Below are 10462 nucleotides of genomic sequence, written 5' to 3'. Positions count from 1 at the left end.
ATTCGAGAGTGGTCTCTAAAAGGGTCCTTGAACTTGTGGACTGTTTTGTCGTGTGTTTCTTGGTTATTCTTGTATCATAAGGATAATAGGCAATACTTAGACAATATCTAACATTTCATTAAGATCAACAACCTAGACAATATACCCAAGTCCACAGTCATCCACAAGAACTCTACCAAACCGAGTCAATAATATGTCGAGACATGCCTCCGACAATAGCCAAGTACTAAACCTATACAAGTTTATGACATAAGATAAAGTGACTACGAAAGCTAGGTATTCCGGAGTATGGAAGCTCACCACTTCAAGGTCAATGCTCAAACCGTTCGAGCACCCGATCACTGCATAAAAAAAAAAAGATGCTCCAGCCCCTATATCATGTAGGGACATAGCGTTTGGAGATGGTTAGCGGTTGGAGTGCTAGAATGTAACTTAAGGATAAGGATAAAATAGTGCATTTGTTCAATCCAGTCAAATCATCATATGCAATCATATTTACACAAGTGTAGGCATATATGAAGATACATGTACATATAGTTACACAATGTGTCAAACCATGAACGAGCTATAACATGCATTCTCAAATTATTCATTCATGAGACATGGAGTGAAGAACTTTCAATCTTCCATCTTACCAATTTTATAACCTTGAACTTCTTCTTTACATTAGTTAAGTGGATCTGAACCTTAATAAACCTACTCAACCGATTTAACCGATTTAATCAATTCATTGGGATGGGACTCTATCACATGCTTACACATTTATCGGGCATGGAACTCTAATCACATGCTCCCACGTTCAATTGGGCATGGAACTCTAATCACATGCTCCCATGTTCAATTGGGCATGAAACTCTAATTACATGCTCCTACTTTCAATCGGGCATGGAACTTTAATCACATGTTGATTCATAAGGCGAGGTATTTTAATCTCAAGAGATCTCTTTTAGAAAGGGACTCCAACCACAAGTCATTATACGAGGGACTTTGACCACAAGTCCTTAGACGAGGGACTTTAACCACTTCATTAAATGAGGGACTTTAACCACAAGTCCTTAGATGAGGGACTTTAACCACAAGTCATCTTATTACCATCATTAGTCGACATTTGAGCTCTTAACCCATCAGTTCACGCTTTAGCATAAATTCAATTTATTTTGACATTTAAGGGCTTGAACCCATTTAGGTAATTCTATCCACCAAGGCCACATATCAACACCACAGACAACCACATGGTCTTTGCCGATCCAATTAGCCATTAATCATATTGATAGGCCCAAGACCTTAGTTTACAACACGATGCAAGTTTATTTATGGTCATCAAGACCTCTACAAACCAATTTCTTACACCCATCTTTCATTCAAACACAATCCGAGTTCATGTTTTAGGGGCCATGTCCTATTTAACCAACCAACTATTAAGGACATCCCCTTACTCCTTGCATGGCCAACAAGTACTCTAGCAACCATTTACCAAGCATTCACATTCATTAATAATACCTTACCTCATTCATTTCCACTAGACCAATACCATAGATACACATTGCCTTCGCACAAATATTTAATCACTAATCACTTAAATGGGCTAAATTCCTTAATTCAATTCATCATTCAATTCAATTTACGGGTCATCAAGACCTACACAACTATTCATATTTCATTAGCAAGCTTATAGTATGTTATCACCATATTTTAGTTCAACACACTATTCAAATTCAATTTTATGATTAGGAACTTTAATCCCTTATTAGCCATCTACCAACAAGGTAATTAATTATATAATACATGGATCACAATACCTTCATGATATCATTTATCTATCATTCAGCTTATTGGACTATTGCCCAAATTCAAAACATTACCAATATTTGACTAGATAATTCACTTGGACATTTTCATAAATACCTTATGTGCATACCTTGTACAAGGCCATTTTCTTAGTACAAATTATCAAGATTAGGGTTACTTAAGACCCTCATTTTAATCTATATACCACAAGTACCCACATATGTAATTCATCATCAATAACAGGTATAAACACACGTCTAAGCAAGAAATAACATTATTCATCATTAGGCAACAAAACCCTTTTCATTTGATTTCGAATCACCATGTATTCTTACTAATCCAAGTGTAAAATACATGGGTTTAGAGTTTTTTAACAAGGGGAAAGGTTACATTCCTTAAACAAGATGATCTTCTAAAAACTTGACTCCTCTTTGTATTCTAGATGAGCACCCTTCAAACCCTAGCCTCCAATCTTGTCTTCAAGAAACTTTGAGAGTGTTTGAGAGGATATTAGATCCATCCCTAAATGTGTTTAAAGAGGCAATGTACACTTATATAGTGAAGGGACTTAATGTTTAGGGTGTAGGAAAATACCACAAGGCCCTTAGTTAAAAGCTGGAAAATGGACCTGTCCAAGGTTACGACTCACTAAGGGAACCGTTCCCTAGGGCACGAGTGGTACCCTGACTTGTACCCTAGGTTTCTCCTAGGTCACACACATTGTTAAGGGTACGACCATACACCCTTTAGTCGTATTCAAAGGGTACGACTCACCCCTTACTTGTATACTCTACTCATAATAAAAATAGTCCGCTCCAAGCTAAGACGTCACTCCATATGCCTCACCTAGGTACTACTCGTATACTTAGGGTACGATTGAGGAGGGGTCACTCGTATAGGGGACAAAATAAAACCCTTCTAGGCTACTCAAGGTATGAGAGAGGATGAGAGAGTCGATACAAACCGTATCCAAGGGGTACAAGTGTCTTATCCAATCGTATCTTGGACAACATACTCAAAACCTAAAAGATTTTGGAAGGCCAAGATCTTGGATGTTTCATTCTCCCCCACTTAGGATCATTCATCCTCGAATGACGGGTAAGGCAAGCATAAATACAAGTTAACACATCAGCACCTATCAAAATAACCTTCAAACAAGTTAGGATAAAGTACACAACAAAGATACAATACAACATATATCATGATTATTATCAATCCTCCATTTCATTTTATCGACTTTTGGGATCCAAACTCAGCATTCATCAAAACACTAGATTAATTCAAGGCTTAGGGACTTGAGCCCATTGTCTACCAAAGACATACACCTAATCAAAAAGATTAACACATACCTCGATGACGAATTTTTAGAATGGGAAATGAATGTGGATACTTGACTTCATGTCCTCCTCCGCTTGTTTTATCTTTTTCGGATTTTTTTGCGAGAAAATAGTATCAACCTTCTTAAAACTATTTCAAAGTTGTAAGAAAATTTCAAAATAACTTAAAGAAAAATTCACAGAGTAGCCACTTGATTTTTATACAAAAAAATCAAGAAAAATATTTAAAAAGAGTTTTAAAGGTTCAAAAACACAAATAAACCTTTAAAACTAGAGAAATTGAGTAAAAGTTCAATTAACGCCCTAATAAGGTTTTTAAGGCACTTAGGAGCATCCGTTTAAAATGGTTTACCAAAAAGAACTAACTTGACTAACTAACGTAGCTAATTTTTACGAAGACTTGATTTTATAAAAAATATTACTTTTAACTATTTTTTTAAACTTAAAATGACATTTGTCAACCAAACGAAAATTGGTCCTTTTTAACTTGATAAAAACTTCCTGTAAAGAAAGGTAGAGCTAAATTTGTTTGCTTTATAAGTTATTCTTTCAATTAAGAGGGAGACAAAAGATGATTTTTAAATATCATTTTTGATAAAATATATGCGTATTTTAAGAAAAAAAATCAATTTAAACGGATTATGAACCTCGGCTAATTAGTGAAATTTTTTTATCTTTCGTAAAGAAAATTGAGTTTAGGTCGATGAAAATTCTTTTTAACTTGAATGAACTATTTTAACTTATTGATGAATTAAAATGCCTTTTCGATTTCTCAAGGGTCATTCTAAGAAAAAACATAAAGAAAGATATGTTTTTATCAATTTTGAATATTGCGCTATAAAATAAAATGCGCAGGAAAAAAATTTACAGAGACAAACAAAAGATAATGATTCCTAGGGGATTTATATAGGCTAACCAAATTAATAATTTAATACAAGCACATAATCAAATAGGAATTTACAAGAATAGGTAGAATTAAAGTTTGGGCCTTTTCCCAAATCTGGCCAGCTTTTAGGCCCATTTTTTAATGGATTTTTGGTTTATTTATACAGTTGTATACCAGCTGTATACAACCTCGTTTTACCCTGCATTTTTTTCATATATATGTTGTATATCCACATATTAAAATCCATGTAAAAGCTTCCTGCTTCATTATGCAATCATACACTGGTGTATACCGACCACCTTTGACCTGGGAACCTCGTCTATCAGGCGTACGCAAGTGTATACCAGCCTCTTTACTTAAAAAATAAGGGTATTTAGGACATGTAGAAGATGTAGGCCTCTTGGGCCCATTGAGAAATGCAGGGAATGGAGTCTGTTGAGACTCAAGTCGGTGTCACATGCATAAAAAAATATAAAGATTAGAATTATTTAAATAGTACTAATATAACTAGTCAAGAAAGCAACACGTAAAAATTTGTTATACATATTCACTATAAACTTTAGAATCAATTTGTATGGATAAAAGGGTGTAGAAATTTCAAGTAGCCAACACAACTCAATCTAAGAAAATCTCGTCCCATGCTTCAAGATCAAAGCTAACATGTCATATAATGCTACTTTTCATGGGAATCATTTTACTCTATCTTAAAACAAAACAATATACATGAATATAACACAATATGATATTATATGACAGATTACACAATAATAGGAGAAAACTATTTAAACCAAGTGTTAGTATTAATTTGTAAGATAATTGAAATGGGAATGTGATATGATTTTTATGAAAAAGACAATGCAGGTGCAACTACATGTGAAAAACGGTAGAGCTATACCATATTGTATCGATAGGTCACAAACAATACTTGACCAAGGTAGTTATTTAAGTTCATTTTGACCCACCAATGATTTTAAGTAAAATCCCAAACAAAACTTAAAATTTTTAATCCTGTAATTCTTAGTTGAACAACTTTTTCTAACAGTGCATTGCACTGAAATAATTAATTGGAGAGTTGCCACTTTCTAAACAAAGAAAAATAAATAAATTCATGTTCTCTTCTATCGTTTTCACTTTTCATGCTACTTTTTTTTACTTCACAGATCAAAGGGAACTCTTGAAATTTAATTTAAAAATTCAATCAATTTCTAAACAACATAAACAAGTTCAAAAGGAACAAAATTAGTCACGAAGTAATCATGCCCCTGAAAAGCTATGAACGGTCAAATTCCAAACGGTCTTTACAACGTTTATTTTCACCTAGTAAGATCAAAACAGTCACCCAATGAAACAAATCCTAAGACTCTACAACATACAGTTAACTAATAAACAAATTCAATCATGAACCCACAAATTTTATCAAAGAGTTGAAAACAAAGATGGAGCTCGAACAGTGAATTTTACACCTAAATAGAGAATCACGACACTACTTTCATCACGCAAGACCTGTGGCTTTCGAAGCTTCTACAACAAACAATCCCATATTACAACGACTATTTATGAAAATTTATATTAACGCCAAGGAGGAGAAAAAGAAAAGCTAAGATGTGTTTACCTTTTTTCGGGCAGCGAACGGGACAAACAAGCGTATAACGATGAAATTTCCACCACTGAAACTCGATTTTGCTCTACCAAAATTCAAACAAATTCGTCAGATTTCGCGAATTGTATTCCTCGAGAATTTTGGTTATTTAGGATTAGAAGCATGCACCTCCAGAATCCTCGATTTTTTTCCAAAATCCTCCCCCTCTGCCTTCTTCCCCTCAATGTCTATTTGTAGAGGAAATCTTGTTTTTCATCCCCAGAAATAATCGTTAAAAAAGGAGAAGAGAAGAAATAAACTAGTAAAGAGATAACATATCCCTAAAATTTGGATTTGAATTGATAGCTTCTAATTCAGATTAGATTTGGGGGGTTAATAAGTCAATAATGATGGTTCTATGTCTGAGAATTGTAGAGATAAGATGGAGAGAGAGGTTTCCGTAATTTAAGGGTTCGTTATTGTTGGGTTAGGTTTCACGGGTTGATATCGCTAGAATTACTGGTGTTTTCCCATTGTTGAAGGCTTGTTAACGTTGAAATTGTTGTTTTGTTTGGTGAATATTGCTGGTGTTGGATGCTTGTTGTCGATGATGTTACTTTTGATACTGTTACTATATTGGTTGAAGTCGTGAGTAAAAGAGGAATGGGAGCTAGGGTTGGAGCGGGTCAGTGGTGTTGGGCCGACTTGCTGTTGATATTATAGTTTTTGGTTGGGTAAAAGAATGGGGAAGGAAAGTGGCCGATATAGTGTTAGGCCTGCTATAAGGGAAAGAGAATTGGGCCAGGCGGTTGATTTGTTGAATTGGGCTGGTGGGTGTATGATTTTGGACTGGGTTAAAATTTAGAGGGTTGTGGGTTTGGGCTGGTTTAATTAAATTAGGAATGGGTAGCTTAGGTTAATCAAGGAAGTCCAATTTTAAAATTGTAACCACTTTATATTAGTGAAAATGGCCACAATTGAATTAATTGGACACAATTGATACGAAATTAACTTTTAATTATTTTGACGAGTTTCTTAAATTCAATAATTTCAAAATAAATATTAAATAAAACATAATTTTATTTCTTTTTTTCTCAAAAAAATAAATAATGATAATAATAATAATAAAATTAATAAAATTAAGAAACTAATTATGTCATCAATTTCTTATTTTCAATCGATCTTGAGGGAAGTAGAATATTTGCAATTTAATCAAACTTTTCACTCTGAATAAATTTTAAAGCACTTTCTTTAACTGATAATTATATAATTATGTATAACTAAACACTAAATATATTAATTTCGCCTAAATGCAAAGGGTAGGGTTGAAATTTATTTCAAAATAACTAAAAATAAATATTTTAAAACTATTTAAAATTGAGAAATTCATAAACTAATTTGAAATGTATAGGGCAAAAATTAGGTGTCAAAAACTTCCCCTCTCTTTGGTTAGGGTGGATGCAAGTAACTCTAGACTAAGGGCGTTTGACAATTCTACTTTTGTCCGACCACAAATTCGTCTCTCGAGAAAGATTAGTTTTCGCACGATTGTTTTTGCGGAGTTATGGCCGGACCCCGATATCAGATTTCCTATATATCTCAGGTTACATGAGAATTCAGGTCACTTGTTGTTCATAAATCTTGATTTTAAAGCATGATTTTCAAAGAATTTACGAGCTATTCTGAGTTTCGAATTTTGGTGAAACCGAAAAGCTGGGAATAAGAGAATTGGGGGAAGGTTGGAATGCAGTCGAGTTTTCTACATATAGCCCAACCTATATATCCCATTGATTTAGGAAATCAGACTACTTGTAGTTCGACTTAATTGGTGGAAAAGATAGCCTTTTATTTTAGACGATCTTTGGGTCGGAATCCATGCCAAGTTAATTTAGTTAAGGAAAATAGGCTTGTAACCTCTATACCATGAATATGAGATCCTTTACATCCATAGGCAAGAATTCACCTAGACATAATTTCCAAAACTTTGAGTGCATTATCACTCGAATTTGAAGAAAATGGTAAGTTGCTTTCATTATGATTTTAGAAGTATTCTGAAAGTGAAATTGAAATTAGAATATCCCAAAAATATCCCACATGAATTCTAATAGGTGTGTGGTTTGATGGTAGTAGAAGTCTTCCTTTAAATGGCGTCCAAAGAGTTTGATATTCCTCTTTAGACTATGTCCCAGTTTGCTGCTAAAAAGTTTTGCGTTGTGCTGCGTCCTTTTTTAGAGTTGTCCACACCTGTGGTTTTGAATTGAGAATTTTATTCTTTTGGATGCTCTCGACAACATATCAAGCAAAATAGTTAGTTGCAAATATATCATTACCCAAACGTAAATTGGTGCAAACCTGTTTGACCATGCTATACTGAGATAGTAGAACCAATTCTAAAAATATTATGTCACTTTGAATGGGGTGACAACCCAACATGCCTAGTAAAAAATGAATGACTTATCTTGAATGTAACATGTCACTTCAAACGTGGTGATGATCCAACGTGTCTCATTGAAAGGCGAACGATCCATTTAAAATGTAACATATCATTTTGAATGGAGTGACGGTCCAACGTGTCTCATTAAAGGGTGGACGACCCATTTTGAATATAACATGTCGCTTTAAATAGAGTGACAGTCTAACATGTCTCATTGAAGGGCGCACGACTAATTTTGAATATAACATGCCACTTTGAATGGAGTGATGGTCCAACGTGTCTCATAATCACCTACACTAAACTTATTAGTAGAAAATGCAATATAAGGGTAAGCGTGCATACCTTGTCTTAGTATGCTATACTGAAGTAGGTCGAAATTCATAACATATGACTTAAAGTATGTAATGGTCCATAATAAAAATATGTTACTCTGAAGGAGGTGACGATCCATAACACAATCATATGTCACTCTGAAGGAGGTGTCCGTAACATAATGAGATATAACTCTGAAAAAAGTAACTATCAACATAATAAGATGTCACTCTAAGGAGGTAACGGTCCATAAGAAGATGTCACTCTAAAGGAGGTGACGGTCCGTAACATAATAATATGTCACTTTGAAGGAGGTGACGATTCGTAACATAATAATATGTCACTTTGAAGTAGGCGACAATCAATATAATAAGGTGTCACTCTGAAAGAGGTGACGGTCCATAACATAATAAGATGTCACTCTGAAGAAGGCGATGGTCCATAACATAATAAAATGTCACTATGAAGGAGGTGGCGGTCCATAACATAATCATATGTCACTCTGAAGGAGGTGACGATCCGTAACATAATAATATGTCACTCTGAAGAAGGTGACGTTCCACAACATAATCATATGTCACTCTAAAGGAGGTGATAGTCCATAATAAGATATCTAAAATAAAGTGATAGTCCAATGTATCCTCTTAAGGGATGGAAAATCCAAATATGATAATATATGTCTTTTGAAATGATGGATGACCCAAATATAATAAGATGTGTTACCTCAAATGAAGTGATGATCCAGTAATTTTCTTAAAGGGTAGAAAACCCTAACATATAATAAAAGATAGAAGTTGATTTGTTGAACTTCATCCTTAGATATCCTTAAATGCACCTGTGTATGTCCTGAACTTCTGGATTGAATCCTCAAAACTTTGAGAGGATACTTTGCATTATTTCTTAGAGGTGATTTTGCATAAAGTCACCTGTATAACTTAACAACACTCATTAATAATACAATAATTTATTATAACTAAGTCAGGAGTGTAACAGAACATAGAGTTTAAAGATGAAGATGGTGTTATTTGACTCATGACAATTTAGAGATAGTAGTTTGGATAATATCTCCACATCTTTGTCGTTATGCCCGATAATTTTCCTATAAAATCAGAGAAAGTGTTATAAATCATAAAAAAAGTAATAGAAACATAAATCAAGAGGAAGATGGGGGAGAAAAGTTATCCTATTTATTATGGCAAGGCCACAACGGGTCTGCTAGTGCCCTGTGTCATGCTTAACATTGTCAACTTTGTGACTTCGCTATTCCTGCATCCAAAGAATAATTCTTAGTTTTGAGAGACTGACTGTGTTGGTATTGCCTTACTTTCCTGATACGCCTTGTTGATCATTTATTTACAATCTTTTCTGATCTTGAAGTACAACTTTTGTGGAATTTTTGAGGATCTTCCTCAAAAATTCTGTCCCGGTCTATGACCACCCAAACTTTTTTTATAACTTATGGCATTTGTTTAATATGGAATTTTTGAAACCTTCTCAAAAATTTTATCCCAGTCTAAAATGCAAAATACTTGAATTATTTCTGACGTAGAGAAGCATAGAGAACTTCAAAAGTTATGCCCCGATCTCAATAATATCTGATTTTCAACTTTGTAGCCAACGTCAAGTTTTGTTAAATTTTTGAGACCTTCTCAAATTTTTTTACCCAGTTACATATTTAAATGTCATCTTTATTTAACTTAGGAAAGGATCCTTTGATGAAATTTTGAGATCTTCTAAAAAATATTGTCATAGTTTCTATAAAAGCTTAATAGAAAATGCCTACGCATTCCATTGAGGTAGGAAATGTAGTTCCAATATAAAATGAGAAGATAAGTCTTCTAAATGGTCGACATAGGCCGCCTATGTATTCTTTTTTGGAATTCAGGTCAAACATAGTTCGTACAACTGAAGGAATATTTGCTATTTTTTGATAATGTTACCGAAACCAATACAAGCTGCCTACGTATTCCACAAAGGAAAATCAGGTTGAACATAGTTCATTATAGTTGAACGAGTCCTTCTGTTCGCCCAAGCAAGAATAGATGGCTATAAAGTTGTTTTCTTGACCTTAGACCATGTGAAATACTGATGTTCTGCTAGTAATTACTTTTGTCTCTGTGAAGCGA

The sequence above is a fragment of the Capsicum annuum genome, chromosome 2, assembly GCF_002878395.1.
Source record: "Capsicum annuum cultivar UCD-10X-F1 chromosome 2, UCD10Xv1.1, whole genome shotgun sequence".
NCBI classification, from domain to species: Eukaryota; Viridiplantae; Streptophyta; class Magnoliopsida; order Solanales; family Solanaceae; genus Capsicum; species Capsicum annuum.
Note: the sequence above shows the minus strand (reverse complement) of the source record.